The sequence below is a fragment of the Schistocerca piceifrons genome, chromosome 4 (genome assembly GCF_021461385.2).
Source record: "Schistocerca piceifrons isolate TAMUIC-IGC-003096 chromosome 4, iqSchPice1.1, whole genome shotgun sequence".
NCBI lineage: Eukaryota > Metazoa > Arthropoda > Insecta > Orthoptera > Acrididae > Schistocerca > Schistocerca piceifrons.
The window spans coordinates 590488070-590511637 of NC_060141.1; positions in this window are offsets into that span (position 1 = coordinate 590488070).

Here is a 23568-nt window from a genome sequence, read left to right on the forward strand (position 1 = left end):
TCGCAAGGAATAGTATAAATTCCCGGCACTCTTAAGCCGAGACTATCTTTCACTGGTCTCAACATTTCCTTAATTTTCCTAGGTGGTTTTATTCCTTGCCTCTTCAGGACTCTGGCTATCTTGCTCGTTGTAGCACCGCAAAAAGGAAGCCGCGCTAAGTGTTGGTCCTCTTCTTGTATGTGGCCGGCATCGTGTCTTACTTTCTTGGACAATACTGATTTAATTTCACCGGCAGAATAACCATTCCTCTTGAAAACAGTCATCAAATGGTTGATCTCGGGACCGAGATGGTCCTTGTCGGAAATAGTCCTGGCTCTGTGTACTAAAGTATTCAGCATAGCTCTCTTCTGAGACGGATGATGGAAGCTATGGCTATGCAGATGTAAGTCTGTATGGGTTGGCTTCCTGTACACAGAATGGCCCAGTCGTCCATCCGGCTTTCGCTCTACCAACACATCTAAAAAAGGTAACTTCCCTTCCTTCTCTACCTCCAATGTAAATTTTATGTTTGGATGTACACCATTCAGATGTTTGACGAACTGCTGCAGCGTGTCGCTGCCGTGTGGCCAGATTAAAAAAGTATCGTCGACGTATCTGTAGAAGCATGATGGGCGGAGGTGTGCACTGCTCAGGGCTCGTTCTTCAAAGTCCTCCATTTTTCATGGAGTATGTACACAGTCCTCCATTTTTCATCGAGAAAACGGGAAGAAGTTGTGTAGAACTATGAAAAAATAAGCAAAATACACAAACTGAGTAGTCCATGCGCAAGACAGGCAACATCAAGGATAGTGTGAGTTCAAGATCGCCGTGGTCCCGTGGTTATCGTGAGCAGCTGTGGAACGAGAGGTCCTTGGTTCAAGTCTTCCCTCGAGTGAAAAGTTTATTTTCAGGCAATTATTATCTGTCCGTCCGATGCGAGGTAGCTGCGCCGTGGAATGGGGACGTTACACCTAAACAAACATCGAAAGAAAACATATATTTTGACAGAGCACAGGGAAAACTGCGCGACTGTGAAACTGTTGCATTCATTTGTTGCAGTTTATGTGACAAACTCTTATGTTTTCATCACTTTTTTGGGAGAGATTAGGCAAACCTACGTTTCTAGCATTTGTAGACTTAGAGAAAGCTTTTGACAACGTTGACTGGAATACTCTTTCACATTCTGAAGGTGGCAGGGGTAAAACACAGGGAGCGAAAAGCTACTTACAGTTTGTACAGAAACCTGATGGCAGTTATAAGAGTCGAGGGACATCAAAGGGAAGCAGTGGTTGGAAAGGAAGTGAGACAGGGTTGTAGCCTCTCCTCGATGTTATTCAATCTGTATATTGAGCAAACAGTGAAGGAAACAAAAGAAAAATTCGGAGTAGGTATTAAAATCCATGGAGAAGAAATAAAAACTTTGAGGTTCGCCGATGACATTGTAATTCTGTCAGAGACAGCAAAGGACTTGGAAGAGCAGTTGAACGGAATGGACAGTGTCTTGAAAGGAGGGTATAAGATAAACATCAACAAAAGCAAAACGAGGATAATGGAATGTAGTCGAATTAAGTTGGCTGATGCTGAGGGAATTAGATTAGGAAATGAGACACTTAAAGTAGTAAAGGAGTTTTGCTATTTGGGGAACAAAATAACTGATGATGGTCGAAGTAGAGAGGATATAAAATGTAGACTGCCAATGGCAAGGAAAGCATTTCTGAAGAAGAGAAATTTGTTAACATTGAGTATAGATTTAAGTGTCAGGAAGTCGTTTCTGAAAGTATTTGTATGGAGTGTAGCCATGTATGGAAGTGAAACATGGACGATGAATATTTTGGACAAGAAGAGAATAGAATCTTTCGAAATGTGGTGCTACAGAAGAATGCTGAAGATTAGATGGATAGATCACATAACTAATGAGGAAGTGTTGAATAGGATTGGGGAGAAGAGAAGTTTGTGGCACAACTTGACAAGAAGAAGGGACCGCTTGGTAGGACATGTTCTGAAGCATCAAGGGATCACCAGTTTAGTATCGGAGGGCAGTGTGGAGGGTAAAAATCATAGAGGGAGACCAAGAGACGAATACACTAAGCAGATTCAGAAGGATGTAGGTTGCGGTAGGTACTGGGAGATGAAGAAGCTTGCACAGGATAGAGTAGCATGGAGAGCCGCATCAAACCAGTCTCAGGACTGAAGACCACAACAACAACAACAACAACACAACATCACATCCACAAGAAAACGTAAATCCTGCAAGGTAGAAGAATCTTTTTACCCATTTGCCAAGTGTACAAGTTCGGTGGGTCGACAACATATTCCTGTCATGTGACGCACATGCCGTCACCAGTGTCGTATAGAACATATCAGACGTGTTTTCCTGTGGAGGAATCGGTTGACCTATGACCTAGCGGTCAAATGTTTTCGGTTCCCATTGGAGAGGCACGTCCTTTCGTCTACTAATCGCCCGGTTCTGCGGTGCGGTCGCAAAACACAGACACTAAACTTATTACAGTGAACAGAGACGTCAATGAACGAACGGACAGATCATAACTTTGCGAAAATAAAGAAAGTATCTTTTCACTCGAGGGAAGACTTTTTTTTCATTTTGTTCGTTACGGTTCGTTATATTTCGTCGTGGCGGACGTCACATCACATCCGTCGATGCTCGTTGTTGATCTTTTCACTCAGTTTTTTATTACAGAGGCCAGCCAGCTCTCTAACTGAACACGCTGAGCTACCGTGTCGGCACTTGAACCAAGGACCTCTCGTTCCGCAGCTGTTCACGCTAACCACGGGACCACGGCGCTCCTGAGCTCACCCTCTCCTTGATGTTGCTTATCTTGCACATGGACTACTCAGTTTGTATATTTTGCTTATTTTTTCCATAGTTCCATACAACTACTTCCTGTTTCTCGATTGACCCGTGTTCAGTTTTTCAAGACCTATCCAATGCGCCAACTTATAACTAAATCTGAGGGGGGTGTGATGGGGAGGTTCCCTTGTGAGGAGACATAGGAGTTCGCGTTGCTCAGCGTTCCCAAGAATGGAATGCAGAATCAGGCGCGTTAGATCTGTCCAGAGTGGAGAAGAATGTGGCCGGTTAGATACAGGACAGAAAGATCGCTTTCTGCGAGGGCTGTCTTGCCACAGGTTGTTTAGTCACTGTAACGGTCCTGACTTACAACCAAAGTCTTCACACGGATCGTGAATGAGAGACTTTTTGAACACCCTGTAGTTCTATAAATGTGGTTGCGTCTCACAATAATCAACATGTTACGGAATTCTACGCTGTTAACCCCACATTTACGCGGCTGTGACCAGCGTGTGCCTAAAGCGCCCGCAAGTGGCGGAGGACACGAAATGACACTTAACAGGATGAGAGGGTACGTGATATTACATAAGCGTTTGCAAAATCGAATCAAATTTATCAATATGACGTTACAGCCCGTCTGGCCTGCACGCATGCACTGATTCGATTGGGAAGGGCGTCATAAAACGTTACAGCCTCTCCTGAGGCGAACTAGCCCACAGCTGTTGTAGCCGGTCCTTGATATCGTGGTTGCTAGTGCAGGGACGGAATTGACGTCCAAGCTGGTACCGTACATGTTCCATCGGGGACAGATCTAGAAAACCTGCTGGTTATGAGATCAACATCGCGCACACAGTTCATAGACACATTGCCATGTGTGAACGACCATCGTCTTGTTGAAAGTGGCACCACAATACGGTCACATGACGGGTAAAACATGAAGATACGTGGTGTCAGTAATGTACCGTTGGGCCGTCAGAGTTCTGTTGCGAGGTGCCGGGGCTAGCAGCGTATTTAACACTAAATTCTTCTAGAATCTACATATGTAAATGATGCTCTAAGCCCCCCTATTCTAACTCCGACTTTTGCTGTTGCACAAGGATAAAAAAAAAACGCAAACTGACTCTAATCAACCCTGCCAGTGGAGTAGAAGAGAGTTTGGCACCTGCAATAATTTAATTTGATAACTAAGTTAAATAAACGAAGGTTTCATTAACATAGTGAGGAATGATAGGGTTGCTCTACCGATTAACGGAATGAAAGTTCTGTCCAAAATAACAATATGATTTATTCAGACTAAACACAAAATAATAAACAAAAACACATGAAACATTTACAATACATCAAATTGGCTCAAATTTGATACTCAAACAAACGCTGTGAATGTGAAGTTGTCCCTAGACTAGATTGTGAGGATTATGACGAAGTGGTACGTGGAGCCAATTCCTTGCAACTCAAATCTTAAGAGAAAACACATAGCCAACCCAACATTAATTGCTGCTACCCAAGACAGAACAAAGTTAGAAAAAGACGAACAGGCGCGCTCTGCTGAGCTCTGATTATCACCTAGGAAAATCCCTGTCTGCCGGTGCTGCGGACATACATTACCAATCTGTCTTCTTAACTGCAAGAACACGATTTGGCGTACCGGAGGCGATGGCTGGTTGCTTCGACGTCCTCGACCGAAAGGCGAGAGCTGACTACATAGAGCACCCATACAGGCCGAACACACAACATTCCCGCCCCCACGACAGTGGCCGTGGTTAAACGTTCCAATCAGCAACTCGAAAACCGGCGGAAAATTCCAGTCTATTGCCGGAGCACTACCATTCCACCAATGGAGATTCTTGGCGCCAATTTCTGCGCTGATTTTGCTACGTCACGGAGCTATGCCCTGAGCAAGCCAATCACAGTTACTATTTTGCAGAAAGCGCGGGAATTTTCCCGCCACAACTGCCTGGGTACACAAGCCATTCCCACGCCTTGCTGGTAGCCCGCCAGAAAGTGTTTTTGCTAAGTTTCTGCGAAGTAACGGAACCTCTAGCCCAGTCACTACTTCAGACCCCTCCGGGCGTGTCTTTTGACAATGTCGGCGTCTGCAAAGCATTCACTCGACTTCCTCACACCCGTCGGCTTAACCCTTTCCAGATCAGCAGTGCCCGCCTGTCACTGGACCACCCGGATGACGAGAGACGCTGCGTGGGAAGTCCGCGTGTGAAGGAATAGCGACTTTCCACTGCATGCAATTAGAGAGGAAAATCGTAAGATAGAAATGTGAGAGGGGACTCATGCCACCTCTCACTATCACTACTAGCCGTGACATGCCCACCCAACGGCTCCCAACACGACGGCACCAGAAGTAACACCGCTGTGCCTCTCCAAAACACTGGAAGAATTTGACCTCTACCTGGGTCGTTAGCATACTCGCCTGGATGAGGCAGAATCACGATTTACCGCTGCGCTCATTCCTACGCCATTTCTCAGCAGTCAATTGTTCACAGTTGCGTTACCACTCTAAACGCACCAGTTTATGTCGTAATATTAATGGCGCACTACGCATGTGACTGTGATTTCCTAATCCGGCTGCTGATAGTAACTGACAAGTGGTGCGGGATGACAAAGGGCGTTGCAGGGAGTCCATTACTTGTTCTCGGGTAGCAGGTACGGATGTGAAGGGGTTACGCCACGCTCGGTCTACAAAACGGCGATCGTCCCTTATGGTGGTCGAACGTGGTCGACCAAAACCTGTATGTCTGCCCTCACATTCCCATGCAGTCCAACATCGAACCACAATCAAACCCGAATGTACGGGGTGTTCAAAAAGTCTCTCCGCAGTGCCGTATGATTGTTAGCAGCGCGTGCCGTATGCTGCAGTGAATATACCCAATTGAAACTCAATGAAATACAAGTTATTAATTTATTGAATATTCATTTTTACTTACAGATTTTCACATTAAATGTTGAAAGTGTCCCCCCTGTTGTTGAATACCCGATTCAGTTCGTCTAAACATGTTTCCAAACACGAGCTACAACACTTCTGTAATAGAAGCAGTGAAAGTGGATATTGCATTTTCCAATTCATCGATGGATTTTGAACGGTTTTTATAGACAGCGACTTTCGCTGCACCCTGGAAGAAAAAATCAGGTGGTGTTAGGTCAGGCGATCGTGGAGGCCAAAGTCCCTGTAAATTATGCGATCACCAAAAACATCAGCAAGCAGTGACATTGAAACGCGAGCTGCATCGGCGGTTGCACCGTCTTGTTCAAAATAACCGTTCAGTATTTCACTTTACACAGGTTCTCCTATGAATGGGTACAGAATATCACTGCAGTATCGTTGTGCATTTATTGTTTCGTTGGAAAGTATGGGACCCACAAACCGACGTCTAGAAATTGCAGTCCAAACTGCTATTTTCACAGAATGAAGTAGTGGTTCCTCATAAATACTCAATGAATTTGCAGTACTCCGCATACGAGAATTTTGCGAAGTCATGTACCCGGATAAATGAAACCACGCCTCATCAGTGAAAAACGTTTCCATTTTGTTGAAATAAATTTTTGAACCACTGACAATAATGCCGTCTCTTGCCATGATCAGTATTTTTCAGTTCTTGCACGACTGTCACTTTGTATGGGAAAAGTCCTAATTTTTCCTTACAGCTGTGTGGGCCGTTTGGGCACCAACAACGATTTCCTGGGCGAGTTTACTTATTGTCGTGTTCTGACTCATGGACTTTTTATCGGAAATATCGAGAAATATACCCTCAGGCAAAACGCTAGGACGACCACTTCTCGGCGCATCTGTCATTGAACCCGTACTTCAAAATTTGTTAGTCAAATCTCGCACAATACATGATGTGGGAGTGTTGTCACAGGGAAAACTGAAGTAAGTGTTTGACGAAATGAAACCGTGTATTTATCGCCAACTTTGAACACTTGTTCGACTAAAAACGCACGTTCTTCAATGGTTAGCATTTTGACAGTGACAAAAACGGAACAAAGGAACTAAACTTAAACGTTCACGTCAACACGTAACGACACACACAAACGATACTACTGACGCTAGCTGAGATAAACGAAACAGTGGAATGTTGCGAGAGTCCACTGGAAGGGAATTAACCCAGGCAGGCGAACAATCATACGGCACGCGCGGCCAACAATCATACGGCACTGCGGAGAGACGTTTTGAACACCCCGTATTTTGATGCAAGTGAAGGGATAAAACTAAACTAAGCTGGATTCTGAACAAATTGAAACGTCAAAGACTATTTCCAGCTTAATCCAGCTTACGCATTTGAGATCTTAAAATTATTATAAAGAGTTGTGTCTCAATTTGCAGCGACAACTGGGAGGTTGTACCTTGGAGGTGAAAAAAACGTAGTCACTCGGTTAAAAACGAAACTTAGGTAGAAGTTGTAACGATTGGTCTGTTCATCACACATTTTAGATAGCACTGTTTTAACTGCTGCACATAATTTATCTACTGATGTCAAGTTAATTGTGGTGAAACCTTTTAACTACTTTTCCATCTACACAATAAGAGCCTTAAAACTCGCTGATTTTTGTGAACTTGTGGATATCTGCTATAGGAAACTCTTGTCACACACCAAAACTAGATCGTTGTTTTTAATATCTGCAGTGAGACACTCTTACAACTATGGGGAACTCTGAAATCGTTATTTCTTGTCAGCAGAAAAACTATCAAAGATATCAGTAGAACTTTTCTCTGCTGCCTAAGACGTGCCATACTTTTGATTTACACTCCATCGGTTTAGTTCGTTTAGTAAGCAAACAGAGAAAACTGAGAGTAGAAAACTGAGAGTAGCAACATATTTGTGATTCAATTAAAGGTCATTGCTGAGAATACAATAATTTCCCTACAAGAGAAATTTAAAAAATGCGGAAGATCATCAGTGTGAACTAATCATCGAAAAATTTCACAACGAAGTAAAAGAGTTCTATGAAGCTGTCATTACTTACCTCAAAAAAAGGGTTTCATCAAAGGGTTTTGACATTTTTGAGTGGATGCCTTTGATTAAGTAAGTGGAATGGGAAGACATAGGAAGGACATTCGTTTAGTTAAGAGGAACAGAAGTAGATATTTGTGAATCAGCAATGGTTGATCAGTACGTGCATTTGAAGAATTTTTTGTTTTCAAGAGTTTCAGAGGATAACTGGAAGACAGTATCACCTGTCCAGAAAAAATATCTGGTATTTTTCAGAAATACATCTTTCATCGTTCAGAAGACAGAGCTGCACGTAGTTCTAACGTTGAGAGAATTTTTTCATTAATGGGAGCTGAATGAACTCAGGAAGGGGTCGTTTGGATGTATCAGTAACTGAGAGTACAGTATACTTGTAACTTTCAGATGAGCTTTGCAGAGTTTTATAGTTATGTAATCAAGCGAACTAATCTTCTAAAAGGTGTCAAATCACCTGAGAAGTATGACAGGTCCAAAAAATAATCTGTGTAAAAATTGTGTATGGAAGTAACTTACGTTATATCATGTTCTTTTCAAATATATCAATAAAAGTTCGCTCAGATCAATTTCTTCAAGAATTTTTAAGCCCCTCCTCAACCTCGTCTTATGATTGGATTTCTGTGGATTTTATCTTGATTTTATAACTAACATCTCTGACAGTCCTAGGGTTAGTGATGAAGATTTCCACACTGAGCTTTGTTGTTTGCTCTTAGGATCAAAATGATATTGCCAATTCATCAGCAGCGATTAATTTTGAAAGAAACTGCGGATCTTCCTCGAACATCAGATTCACCTCTTGCAGACCTGCAAGCGAATGTCTTTTTTTGTGTGTGTGTATATGTGTGTGTGGGTGGGGGGGAATCATCAGTCTTGGAACACACCACACGCAAACACATCTCATGTGCACGTTACCTCCAGTCACAAAGCTGTAGGTGGCCCACAGTGACGTTTTCAGTTTTTCAGAAAGTTTCATAAGGCTATTCGTTGTATTCTGACAATGACAGCAGCGGTGTTGATGTTGTCTTTAGTAAAGTACCAATTGAAGCGTCAGGTCCGTCTGCCTTTCAAATTGATTGTTTCACGTCTTTAAACAATTCAAACGGTCTTAGAGCTGTGCTGTAAGGAAGAATAGAGTCATGACTCGCCATACGCTTCTTGTAACATTGCACAGGCTTCATATGAAGGTTTGTTGAAAGCAGGATTTCAAAGCCGCAAGTTGTTCAAAGCAAGTCACCTCCATTATTGCGGTAGACGATACTGGACATGGCTCAGCTTCCTGTCTCTGACAGGCGGGAACCTGGAGTGCCAACAATGAAGCTAGTGAGGCATGTATGTTTCTTACACATTAAGCTACGGAAATATAAAATTTAATTCTAGTGCTAGAAATGTGACTGTAAGAAAGTTAGGATTATTCTTCAGTGAACCGCCCTCGTATTGTTGATATTCCATTTAACGAATTTGTTCTCTGACCCACATTCATATTTGTCGAGGGAAACCGTCATAAGTTAGAGACACACTAGTCATTACTGTTTTCCTTTGTAGCATCGAAACGGATTTGACTCCATTTCTCGCGGGAAACTGCTCTGAAGGCTTCCTTAATTAATATATAAATTTTGTGATTGTGTGCTATACGGCCTTGATTCCGACAAGCCGAGGATAGAACTGGTCTGTAAATGCCTGTAACGCGCTCTCTGAAGAGTACTTTTCGCCTCTGTTTCATTACCTGTTCCCTTTGCTAGGCGGTTAAAACCGTAATCACACAACACAGTGCTTTAACAAGGGACGCACCGTATTAATATTTCCCGTGGAGCTGGGGAAGATCGTTTTATACTCGAGGTACTTGCTGTACGGCTGAAGGCATTTGGGCACCGCTTACATCTGGCGCGCTCTTCCCGTCTCATTACACCGGGCATTATTCCTCGTTATTGAACGGAAGCTGTAACGGCTCGCCGACTGAATTAGAGGGCTGCACGGCGGTGCTCCGATAGTTACACGGCGGCGGCGGCGGGGCCCTTGATGGCGCGGGCATTCGCCTGGAATGCTTTACAAAATACTCCTGTTGTGCCGTCATTCCTCGTTTCTGGAGGCTTGCCTTTTTTACTTTGTCCGATGTGGGTCACCAAGGGAACATAAACGATGATGAAGCATGATTCGTTAGTTTTAAATAGCACTCCAAAACTTGAAATTGAAATGGTGATAGAAATGGTGACAAACTGATTATCAAATAAGAGCACTGGAGCAACGGTCATTGGTGATGATGGCCCGCGCTCTCCCTACAGTGGCAGATACGCATCTAAAAATAATGCATTGATTTGAAAAGAAGAAATTGGCTCTTGAAGTTTCACCATTCATTAGCCGTAGTAATTTAATACCGCTATCAGTTCTGTGGGACATGTATCTGACAGAATCGAGAGCTACAGATTCACGGTTCAGAGACAGTGGGCAGATGATGCGTATTTTGTGATTGCTCAAAATGATCGCAGGCGACTGATAAATGATAGGCAAGTATCTCAGGGACGCGCTTTGCTTGTACCACAACGAATTCAGTGGCTAGATGCTAACTAAATACGGCACATAACGTCTCCTTACCAAGATCGGCTGAGCTCGCGGTACTAGCTATCTTTTCCGTAACAGACGTTACAAAATCACATATCATATATCACTTAACAATTGCGGGGGTTACTTCGATTTTAAAATGAATATAACCAAATCTGAACGTATTTAATTATAATTCAGACGCCTACATTAACACAAAGAGAGACCCACTTACATTACATCTCTCGCATCTGAGTCTTACGCCAAACGCTTAAGCAGAAATTCTTTCCTTACTGGGAATCCACATGGCGTGGCGTCAGAAAAAATTCCTCCATGGTTATAGAGTTCAGTGGTACATGCGGTACGTTGGCTAACTTTTGTGGCGGTACGCCACATAACGTGACAATAAAGTTATTCAATAACTTCGGAGATATACCAAAACTGACGTCACAACGAAATAAATATTATCGCAGAAAAATCAAAAAGACTTTGCAACCAATTAATATGATCCGGGAATGTACTTGCAATCTCTGTTCTTTTGCAAAAGGATCGCTCGCTTTTCCTTTTGTTTCTTGGTAGCGCAAGAAGCCATTTTGTGACGTGACACGAAAACGTGTAAGTTTCATGTAATATTTAGCCTAAATATAATGAAATATTTCTTAAAAGTGTCGCTAATTTTTTTCTGTAACAACTCTTATATTCACGAAGTGATATATTTCAATACTTCATGCAAATTTTGCAGGGAAACATTGGCGCAGAGGTCAGCGCCATTGTTCTAAATGATAACGGCCTAAGTCGTAAAAAATCTCTTAGTATTCGCTAATTTTGACAAGAAAAAATAAATGTAAATGTAGGAGAATTCTCTTGATTAGCGGTTTTTCCTTTTGAAACAGTCAAAGTAATCAGTTTTCCCAATGTTGAATAATATATCAGTAAAGTGAGTTCAGTAAGCTTTTTTCGATCACCGCTTAACAAATTTGCGAGAATATCCTTACCGATCCATTTTCGTAAAAGTAAACGATAATTAACAAATCTCGACTGCAATAATAAATGCAGTTGTGTATGTGAAATTTTGTGTGCTGGTTTGGTGTCTTTTAATATAAAAATATCGTATCGGGTGAACTAACAGTGAGAAGTACCACAAGTCAGACACTAACGTAAATAATTTTTTCAGTTGTGAAGCAGCCAGAATAACATTACCTCCAACTATTGATAACATATAAATACCAATACGTAAAAGATTCACCACACACTGCAGTGGACATTGGTGAGAGCGCGTGCCGTTTCCGCTCCGTGGTCTCAAGACTGGTAATCGTCGTGAACCACCCTATTTCGAATCAGTCTACAGTTGCGTCACAGAGGTTTCATTTGCTGAAACTTGATTGAGATTCTATATTCATCCATATTTTGCAGCTGTGGGCATGACTGTATTCACTACATAGGAAGCATAAATAATAATGCCTTCAGTCATAGTTTTTTCGTCTTTTATTTATTTACACGAGCCATTTCGGACCCTGTGTGTCTATCATCGCGCGCAAATCTTTTTCAAATTTGCTGGTGCAGGATTTTGTAGCATTTTTGTGTAATTTAAATAAGCACAGCAGATACACATAACAGAGATTTAAGTCATCAATATTATATTCTCATGCACTATTTACAACAATCTGCCAATGCTGGAGTAACTTTTCGATTCCGCAACTGCAGAAATCACGTGGTTTTGAAGTGAAGAACTCGTCGAGTGATGGTCGGATTGCATTTTCATCCGGAAAGGAAGGTCCTTCAACGTTTTTCGATAGAGAGCGGAAAAGGTGATAATCTGATGGCGCAAGATCAGGTGAACGTGGTGGGTGCGGCATAAATTCCCAACTCACATGGTGGGTGAGGAATAAATTCCCAAATCAACTCCTGCACAGCATTTTTCGTCAGTGTTGCAGAATGGGGACGGGAAATATTTTGGAGCTGCATCACTTCATGTTCTGGTAGTTGTTCTTGGATTGCGTTTGCAAGACGTCTCAGTTGTTGTCAATAAATATCCACTGTGGTGGTTACATCTTGGGGAAGCAGCGCACAGTACACCACACCGGCCCCGTTCCACCAGATGCATAACAGCATAACATTATCTTTTGTGGATTCGCGCATGTTTCTCTGTGGGGAGCTGTTGCTTTGTTTGGGGTCAAAAATCCCCTTCTTTTCCTTATGATATCATATAGACACCATTTCTCGCCACAGTAGCGATACAATGATCAGTGATGATCACAAACCAGTTGATGACGAGTAGGCAGAGATGCAAGCAGTAGAACAAAGCTGTTACGACCCCACTGATGTCATCCAAGATGACGGCCGTGTCGTCAGATGATGACGCAAGTACCGTTATCCAAGAAGGCGGCCGTGACGACAGCTGATGACGCGAGTGCCGTTATCCAAGATGGCGGCCGTGACGTCAGCTGATGACGCGCGTAGCGTTATCCAAAATGGCGGCTTTTGGCGGGAAAGTGCCACGCTCCTCTGGTGGGAAGTTTGAAATTGGATTATGTCCCCCTTTCCGACTTTTTGCACGATGGTGCGTCATCCTCTTGGAAAATGGGGGGGGGGGGGGGGAATTTCGAATTTTGGAGGGAATTTTGCTTTAAGAGCTTACTCCTGCAGCTGAGGGGGGGGGGGGGGGTTAGTATGGTGTTGCCCCACCAGAGGCTGCTCATGATGTCACTCAATTTGAATGTAATTTGTTTAAATTTGTATAAATTCGTTTAAATTTGTTTAAATTTATTATCTACATACAGCATTAGTGGCATAGTTTGGTGGTACCACCACAAGCAGCTGAGATATCAGTTGTCAGCGTGGAATGAGCATGAAGAAAAGTTGGTGGCAGACAGGGGGAGTTTTAATAGCTGCATTACATGCACTCATTGAGCTGAGGAGTGTATCCACAGCTCACTGTATGCAGAAAGGAAGTGAGCATTAACGCTTAACTATATCTGCTTTTGCGTTGGTGAAGGGTGATCGTATCAAGATGAGCGGTGGCCCGGACGTATCGCGAGGCTGCTGGTGTAGTAGCTCCCTCGACCAACTCATCCCATAGTTAGATTTTAGACAGTTTGTGATTGTACATTGAGGAGAATGCGAGTTCAATTGCAGTCTTTTAGGACAACGATTTTCTCCAGTACGTGTGCAGCATTATGATCTGTTCATTACACGTGATGGTTTTTTAACGACAATTTCGAAGTGTAATTAGAACTGTGACGCATTTTTTTCCCATCAGTTGTAATAGCGTGTATTGGCTTTGGTTGCTGGGTTGTAGGTTGATTTTTAGTGGGCATCTGTAGTGAACTATTATGTCAAACAGCAATAGATGCTGTATGCTTGCAGGTAATACAGTTTTTATAAACTCCTCTCTGTCCAGCACCAGCATCTAGTCAGTTGAACGTATTCTCCACCAAAAAGAATAACGTTTGTACCTTACACCACAGCCTTTTTCCGCCTAGCTTGTAGGTGTAGATTTTGAGTGTTTCTGTCGCTGGTTTCGAATGGTATTGCGAGATATTTCTCCCAGAAGGATAACACCAGTTGTATTGTATGATCAGTTTTTGCACTATTTTGCGATTTTAGACTGTCCTTCTGCAGCACTATGGATATAATTGTGTAATTGAAACCGATCTTTGTGATTAATTATGTAATTTAGGATCAATATTTGCTTCAGTTTCGACGGTACTGCGAAATTTTTTCCCAGCAGGATAAGACCATTTGTATGGTATCATTTGTTTTTGTGATTTTAGGCAGTGCTATGCATGTAGTTGTGTAATTAGGAACGATCTATGTGATTAATTGGGTAATTAGGACGGATATTTGCGTCAGTTTCCTGACCAAAATAAAGTACAAAAAAAAAAAAAAAATGGCTCTGAGCACTATGGGACTTAACTTCTGAGGTCATCAGTCCCCTAGAACTTAGAACTACTTAAACCCAACTAACCTAAGGACATCACCCACATCCATGCCCAAGGCAGGTTTCGAACCTGCGTCCGTAGCGGTCGCATGGTTCCAGACTGCAGCGCTTCGAACCGCTCGGCCACTGTGGCCGGCAAAATAAAGTATACTAGCCTAACATTCCTCTCCCGCATCTTGACAGTTTCCATGTGTTAGGGGGTGCACTTAGGCTTTCCATCCAGTAGAATCATGGTTCGAGTTGCTGATAAGTTGCGTTTTTTACATGCACCGAGTGTTTGTGCAATGCATTATTTTCAGCGTTGTGAGCGTGTTTGCATGCATTATTTCCGTGATCTACTAGTAGTTTGCACATCTGTATACTGTGTACCGATTATTTCGGCTATTTACTAGTTGTTCGCCTCTCTGCACATCAGTGTACTGCATTATTTATAAGTAGTTTCCAGGTCTGTAAACTGTATATTGTGACCCCAAGCACATGAGGGTGAGTGTTTTGTATCAGAACAATAAATAAACTACGTGAAACCGTCCCTAAATAAATTGTTCAAAAATAAATAAAGTACACTCCTTCCTCTTTCCAGCTGCCCAAAAGAGGTTGGTGGTCTGGTGAATTGGAGGCAGTTGTCTCTTGTGTGATGGGAGCTGAGACAGATGTTTCCATGTGTTGTGTTATGCAAAGCATTAATTTGCAGGACCGTATTCTTCCTCTTCATATGCTCGCTTTCATTCTTAATGCAGTGAGCTGTGGATGCACTCCTCAGCTGAATGGGTGCATGTAATACAGCTATTAAAACTCCCTCTGTCTGCCACCAACATTTCCTCATGCTCCTTCCACACCAACATCTGATATCTCAGCCTACTGTGGTGGTACCACCAAACTAAGCCACTAATGCTGTAGGTAGATAATAAATTTAAACAAATTTAAACAATTTTAAACAAATTTAAACAAATTACATTCGAACTGAATGACATCATGAGCAGCCTCTGGTTGGCGCAACACCATAGTAACTCCCCTCAGTTGCAGGAGTACGCTCTTAGAGCAAAATTCCCTCCAAAATTCGAAATTCCCCCATTTTCCAAGAGAATAACGCACCATCATGCAAAAAGTCGGAAAGGGGGACTCGTACAAGCACATAATTCAATTTCCCACCTAAATTCAAACCTCCCACCAGGGGAGTGTGGCATATTCCTGCAGAAAGCCGCCATCTTGGATAATGCTACTCATGTCATCAGGTGACGTCACGGCCGCCATCTTGGATAGCGATAGTTTGTCATCTGACGTCACGGCCGCCATCCTGGATGATGTCAGTGGGCTGTAACAGCTTTGCTCTACTACTGATACACATTTGGCCACCCATAATTGCATGCAAATGTCGTACGATAGTGAAATGATCACAGTTCATCATGTTTGCCAGTTCTCTAGTACACTGACGTGGATCATTGTGGATGAATGTGTTTAAATGAACTATATCAAATCCCAAAGATCTTCCTGAAAATGAAGAGTCACTATGTCAAAATGATTCTCGTTGAAACTAGAAAACTATTTCTTTACCGTGATCTGCCCAGTGCCTTATCCCCATACACGCCTCAAATGTTTCTGACTGCCGCTGCTGCTGCCACCCCTCTACTGAACTCAGACAGAAGAATATGTCAGAAATGTTCAATTTTCTCCACTTGGCGCTCAATTTTCTAGCGTCCACAGCTCCACTCACTATCTTTAAATGACAAAATGATAAGACGCAGACTCAGAGAGCATCAGTGAACTGAAAATAAAAAATTACAATCGATAAATAAACGCTTAGCAATCTTAAGACCAGCATGCAAAAGAAAAATGCTACGAATTTATGTACCAACCTAACACATTATTTACGTCTACTTTTGGGTGAGGCGATGCTAAACGCGTGTTCCTGTTGAGAGGATGTTAGACGCAAAGTTTAGAAATTCGCGACTCAAGTAACGTAAAATATGACGAGAAGCAGTGACAAACTTATTGAAAAATCGGAGAGCATTTTTAACGCCATTGTGTCAACAGACATTGATTTATCCAGTCTGTAAGTGCACATCACGTCTTTCCAGGAGCACATTTGTTTCAACATTTCAATACACTTCACAGATAGAGTTTAATATTAGATGACCTAAGATTAAGTATGTTATGTAGCGTCAGATATCAGGCTTTTAAATAAGTCGACATATATAAGGAAATACATTTAAAATAATTCTCTAAAATTAATAAAAGGATACGGCTACCGAAATGTGTCTGTTGATTTAACACGTATTCAGTCTTTGTGATTTTTTAAAGGTGTATTCCTACTTGTTCTAAAAGATTCGTCACCGTTGCTTTCGTTGTACTGTCCTACCAAATTGTTTTCTATTCTATTGATAATGTACTTCGTTTCCACCATATGCTCTGCCATTATTAAATTGTCTAAATGAACTTAACTAGTTTTGCTGGTGTGTTACGCAAAGTCGAATCGACACACACTGAACGAGCAAGCGATCGAGGTTGCGAGTGAGCTATAGCTGCATCAGGAGACCAGCACCGGTAACCACACGAGCCCAAAACTTGCAGTTGGTGCCAAGGTAAACTTTAAGTTTCGATGTGTATGAGAGATGTCCCAGAAATACTTGACCAACAAAACAAAACAATTTTTTGGGGGAAAAAATCTTTATTTATCTACGTTGTCTCTTTTCAGTTTCTCTCAGCAACGTTCAGCTGCTTTGATACCCTCTTTCTAGTGAGAACTGTCAAGCTCAGCAAAACAGCTGTGAACTGCAGACTCCACCTCTTCTTTCTTGACAAATCTTTTACCACCGAAGCATTTCTTCAAGTTTGGAAACAGAAACTAATCAGAGGGGGCTAAATCTGGCGAATAGGATGCATGAGGAAGCAACTCGAACTTTAACTCATTCAATTTGACACTAGCAGTAGATGTGGGAATCGTTGCACTGTCATGATGAAACAAAACTTTCTTTTTTTCTAAATGCGGCCGTTTTCGCTTATTTTCATCACTGAAACGCAGCAGTGAGTTTGTACGATTCTCCTCAAGGATTGCTTTTCTGTTTTGAACATAATCTGTGAAAATAATTCCACTCGCATCATAAATAACTGACGCTATGATCTTGCCTGCAGATGCAGATGGAACTGTCTTCGTATTTTTTGGAGTCGTTTCTCTCCTTTCAGTTCTCTGTTTTGACTGTGACTTTGTCTCACGCGTGAAGTGATTGGCTCATGTTACATCGATGGTTATGATTCGTTGCAAAAACTCGACTTTATTGCAGCAAAAAACGTCGAACACTCGACTGAAAAATCGGCATGACGCTCTTTTTGTTCCATTGTGAGTAAGCGCCCCACCCAAGATGCGCACAGCTTTCTCAATGTCCCAATTTTCAGTCAGCATGCGATGTACCGCACTCTCTGAATTGACTGGGATTTCTGTTCGCTCGTACACTTTCAGTAGGTACCATTTTGCGGATTTTATTTGCGATTTCTCGAATAGTCATCTCATTTGATCGACTACTCTGATGTTCGTCTTGGTAGTTAGTATGTCCTCGCTTAAACTCTACAACCAATACTTCGCTATTGTAAACGAAGGATCAGATTCCCCGCAGTGACTCAGCTTCAATATCAATTGAACCATGACTTTTCAAAGGAAAGTATTGTATCACATAACGATGGTCAGTTTCATTTCTGTTTACAAATTCACGGAAGGGGTTCACTACTGACGGCTGCCAAACAAATATCAAACAATAATTTTTTCATAATGCGGGGCCACAGTCATAATACATTTCTTTAAAGTCAGTGCCGCCATTAGACTGTTTTTATTTGCAGTGTTACTTTTTACACGATCATGATTTCGGCTTCAGACTGCCATTATCAAGTGTTTTAATTGTAATGTACTGTCATATACTGTTACATTTAAATTACACTATTAGACACAGTTTCGAACCTTAGACAATGTGTCTGATAGTGTAATTTAAATATGACAGTATGCCATCTTAGGCACTATATAGCAATTAAAACACTTGATAATGACACTTTGAAGCCGAAATCATGGTCGTGTAAACGTAACACTGCAAATAAAAAACAGTCTAATGGCGGTACTGACTTTAAAGAAATGTCAAACAATGTAGCATTGTCAGACTTCAAAGTATAGCTTCATAATATGTAGAACAAAAACAAAAAAACAGTCTTTTTCAATCAGTACTTATTTATTTTTCTTTAAGCTACCTGTTTCGGCACTTCACTGGTACCGTCCTCAGGCCCTTTTGCAGCCTGAGAACGGATGTACCACAAAGCTTGGTGCAATATAAGAGGACCCATCAAATAAGTCTGCCTTCCGTGATTATTTTTCTGGAGTGAGTGTCCCAACGCTTAGACAACTACTCAATACAGATTTATTTGATAACTCCTGGCGTATTGCACCAAGCTATGTGGTAACATCCGTTCACAATGTGCATAGGAACTTGAGGATGACACCAGCGAAGTGCCGAAACTGATAGCTTAGAGAAAAATAACTAAGAAATGATTGAAATACGGCTGTTATTTGGTTTGTGTTCTACATACTGATTGTTTAGCCGCCGTCCGGTGTCCTTGGTGGATCCAAGAAGATTTAGCTTTATATGGTTGCTACACTACTGGCCATTAAAATTGCTACACCAAGAAGAAATGCAGATGATAAACGGGTATTCATTGGGCACATACATTATACTAGAACTGACATGTGATTACATTTTCACGCAATTTGGGTGCATAGATCCTGAGAAATCAGTACCCAGAACAGGCCGTAATAACGGCCTTGATACACCTGGGCATTGAATAAAACAGAGCTTGGATGGCGTGTACACGTACAGCTACCCATGCAGCTTCAACGTATCGCGAAATGCCTGTACAGCACCTGCAACATGCGGTGGTGCATTATCCTCCCGAAATGTAGGGTTTCGCAGGGATCGAATGAAGGGTAGAGCCACGGGTCGTAACACATCTGAAATGTAACGTCCACTGTTCAAAGTGCCGTCAATGCGAACAAGAGGTGACCGAGACGTGTAACCAGTGGCACCCCATACCATCACGCCGGGTGATACGCCAGTATGGCGATGACGAATACACGCTTCCAACGTGCGTTCACCGCGATGTAGCCAAACACGGATGCGACCATCATGATGCTGTAAACAGAACCTGGATTTATCCGAAAAAATGAGGTTTTGCAATTCGTGCACCCAGGTTCATCGTAGAATACACCATCGCAGGCGCTCCTGTCTGTGATGCAGCGTCAAGGGTAACTGCAGCCATGGTGTCCGAGCTGATGGTCCATGCTGCTGCAAACGTCGTCGAACTGTTCGTGCAGATGGTTGTGTCTTGCAAACGTCCCCATATGTTGACTTAGGGATCGAGACGTGGCTGCACGATCCGTTACAGCCATGCGGACAAGATGCCTGACATCTCGATTGCTAGTGATACGAGGCCGTTGGGATCCAGCACGGCGTTCCATATTACCCTCCTGAACCCATCGATTCCATATTCTGCCAACAGTCATTGAATCTCGACCAACGAGAGCAGCAATGTCTTGATACGATAAGCCGCAATCGCGATAGGCTAAAATCCGACCTGTATCAAAGTCGGAAACGTGATGGTACGCATTTCTCCTCCTTACACGAGGCATCGCAACAACGTTTCACCAGGCAACGCCGGTCAACTGTTGTTCGTGTATGAGAAATCGGTTGGAAACTTTCCTCATGTCAGCACGTTGTAGGTGTCGCCACCGGCGCCAACCTTGTATGAATGCTCTGAAAAGCTTACCATTTGCATATCACAGTATCTTCTTCCTGTCGGTTAAATTTCGCGTCTGTAGCACCTCATCTTCATGTTGTAGGAATTTTAATGGCCAGTAGTGTACTTTCTACCATAGTTCTTTATCTGAAGCTACAACCACTATCTATACGTCAAGTTAGACAGTCTTTGTAAATTAATAATCACGTCAAGTTTGAGTCTTCTTTTCTGCAGAAGATATAGTCTTGAGAAACTGGAGAATTCTTTTTGGAACACCCTACACCGATGTCGTTTAGAAAGCTCCTGCTGGAAAGAATCTCTCGCAGCTTTTATCTAACTCTACTGAATATTTCTGTGATTAATAAGTAGGATGTGTGTTTTGAAATTATATTCACAAGTGTTTGGAACTTCATTAGCTTTTCTTACTGCCAGCGTTGATTCTCGCCGGAATGTGAGATCGCCTACGGACGGGAGCCATTGCGCAGATGAGATTGCGCAAGACACCGGGAGTGTGTCAGTAAACCGGCTGTACTGTGTACGCCGGGCGGCGCCGCGACCATTTGTGCATCACAAACAGCAGCCGCTGAGCTGGGTCCAATGCCCGTCACGCTACTTGCAGAACGTTTAACCACTGCAAACAGCCCGGCGTAACACAGACCGGTCCGGTTCGCTCCCAATTTGATAATCCCAGCCCCTGGAGGCGGCGGAGAGGGCGGAGGCGAGCGCCGGCAGACAATGAGTTGGCCGCCGCGGACGAAGCGAGTTTCCAAAGTCCACAGCCGGGGAAGCCGCAGTTTGGGTCCGGGACGACAGATTTGCCAACAGTGGCCACCAGCTCTGCGCGGGCGTCGCCTCAGGGATTATCTGACCCCCTCCCTCACTCCCCCAGAGCTGTGGCCCGGGTTGACCCGTCCAGCAGTGCCCGTCTGCGTCTGCATCATGCAGATCAGTATACAAGTTCACCCACACTGTGCTTTTCATTGAGCAGTGTAAGAGGACAAAAAAATTGGCCATCCCCAGAAGACACAACGCAATTACATTTAAAAGACAGGGCACACCACACACACACCACGAAGGGATTTTCCATTATCCGAATGGGACGGAAATCAGTTGAAGTGCAGTACATTTACAGACAAATAAATGATTACAATTTTAGAAAGATTGTCAAGAGAAAGAGCTCCATAAACAGCTCTGGTCCATAGGCAAGAAGTTTTTTGATTGACGGGAGGTCCTGCCGAAGGATATCACGCCGAATTCTGCCCAACTGGAGCGTTAGATCTTCAAAATACCGAGCTGTTTGTTGGACCCTGCCCATAATACTGCAGACGTTTTCACTTCGGGAGATATTCGGATCTTGCTGGCCAGGGTAGAGGTTCGCAAGCGCGAAGAAAAACAACAGAAACTGTCGTCACGTGCAGCCGGGTATTATCTTGATGATACACTACTGGCCATTAAAATTGCTACACCACGAAGATGACGTGCTACAGACACGAAATTTAGCCGACGGGAAGAAGAAACTGTGATATGCAAATGATTAGGTTTTCAGAGCTTTCACACAAGGTTGGCGCCGGTGGCGACACCTACAACGTGCTGACATGAGGAAAGTTTCCAACCGATTTCTCATACACAAACAACAGTTGACCGGCGTTGCCTGGTGAAACGTTGTTGTGATGCCTCGTGTACGGAGGAGAAATGCGCACCATCACGTTTCCGACTTTGATAAAAGTCGTATTGTAGCCTATAGCGATTGCGGTTTACCGTATCGCGACATTGCTGCTCTCGTTGGTCGAAATCCAATGACTGTTGGCAGAATATGGAATCGGTGGGATCAGGAGGGTAATATGGAACGCCGTGCTGGATCCCAACGGCCTCGTATCACTAGCAGTCGAGATGACGGGCATCTTGTCCGCATGGCTGTAACGGATCGTGCAGCCACGTCTCGATCCCTGAATCAACAGATGGGGACGTTTGCAAGACAACAACCATCTGCACGAACAGTTCGACGACGTTTGCAGCAGCATGGGCTATCAGCTCGGACACCATGGCTGCAGTTACCCTTGACGCTGCACCACAGACAGGAGCGCCTGCGACGGTGTATTCGACGATGAACCTGAGTGCACGAATTGCAAAACCTCTTTTTTCCGGATAAATCCAGGTTCTGTTTACAGCATCATGATGGTCTCATCTGTTTTTGGCGACATCGCGGTGAACACACATTGGAAGCGTGTATTCGTCATCATACTGGCGTATCACCCAGTATGATGGTATGGGGTGCCATTGGTTACACGTCTCGGTCACCTATTGTTCGCATTGACGGCACTTTGAACAGTGAACGTTACATTTCAGACGTGTTACGACCCGTGGCTCTACCCTCCATTCGATCCCTGCGAAACCCTACATTTCGGGAGGATAATGCACGACCGCATGTTGCAAGTCCTGTACGGGCCTTTCTGGATACAGAAAATGTTCGACTACTGCCCTGGCCAGCACATTCTCCAGATCTCTCACCAACTGAAAGCGTCTGGTCAATGGTGGCCGAGCAACTGGCTCGTCTCAATACGCCAGTCACTACTCTTGATGAACTGTGGTATCGTGTTGAAGCTGCATGGGCAGCTGTACCTATACACGCCATCGAAGCTCTGTTTGACTCAATGCCCACGCGTATCAAGACCGTTAATACGGCCAGACGTGGTTGTTCTGGGTACTGATTTCTCAGGATCTTTGCACCCAAATTGTGTGAAAATGAAATCGAAAAATGGTTCAAATGGATTTGAGCACTATGCGACTTAACTTCTGAGGTCATTAGTCGCCTAGAACTTAGAACTAATTAAACCTAACTAACCGAAGGACACCACCAACATCCATGCCCGAGGCAGGATTCGAACCTGTGACCGTAGCGGTCGCTTGGCTCCGGACTGTAGGGCCTAGAACCACACGGCCACTCCGGCCGGCAAAATGTAGTCACATGTCAGTTGTAATATAATATATTTGTCCAATGAATACGCGTTTATCATCTACATTTCTTCTTGGTGTAGCAGTTTTAATTGCCAGTAGTGTATGTAACACAGGATGGCTTGCATGAAGAGCAACAAAACGGGGTATACAACGTCGTCGACGTACCGCTGTACTGTTAGGATACAGTGGATGACCACCAAAGGCGTCCTGCTATGAGAAGAAATGGCATCCTTGACGATTACTCCTGGTTGTCAGGCCATATGCTGGGCTACCGTCACAGTGATACCCCATTGATGTCCAGGGTGTTCCCAGACCCGTCTTCGCTAATCTTCGAGTCTAATTTCCAAGCAAGGCTTATCACTGAAGTCAATTTACCCCATTCAATGCGATTCCAGGTCCAAGCAGTGTCTGGAGACGCCCTGACTGTCAACCGCCATACAGCCTGACAGCCAAGCATGACGGACTGGGTCACTATTTCCTTTCATAGCACGACCCTTGTGGTTACCACCCACGGAACCCTTCAATACAGCGGCACGTCGCTGATATACTACACCCCGTTTTGTTGCTCCTCATGGATGGCCATCCTGGTCTTAGATTTCAGCAAG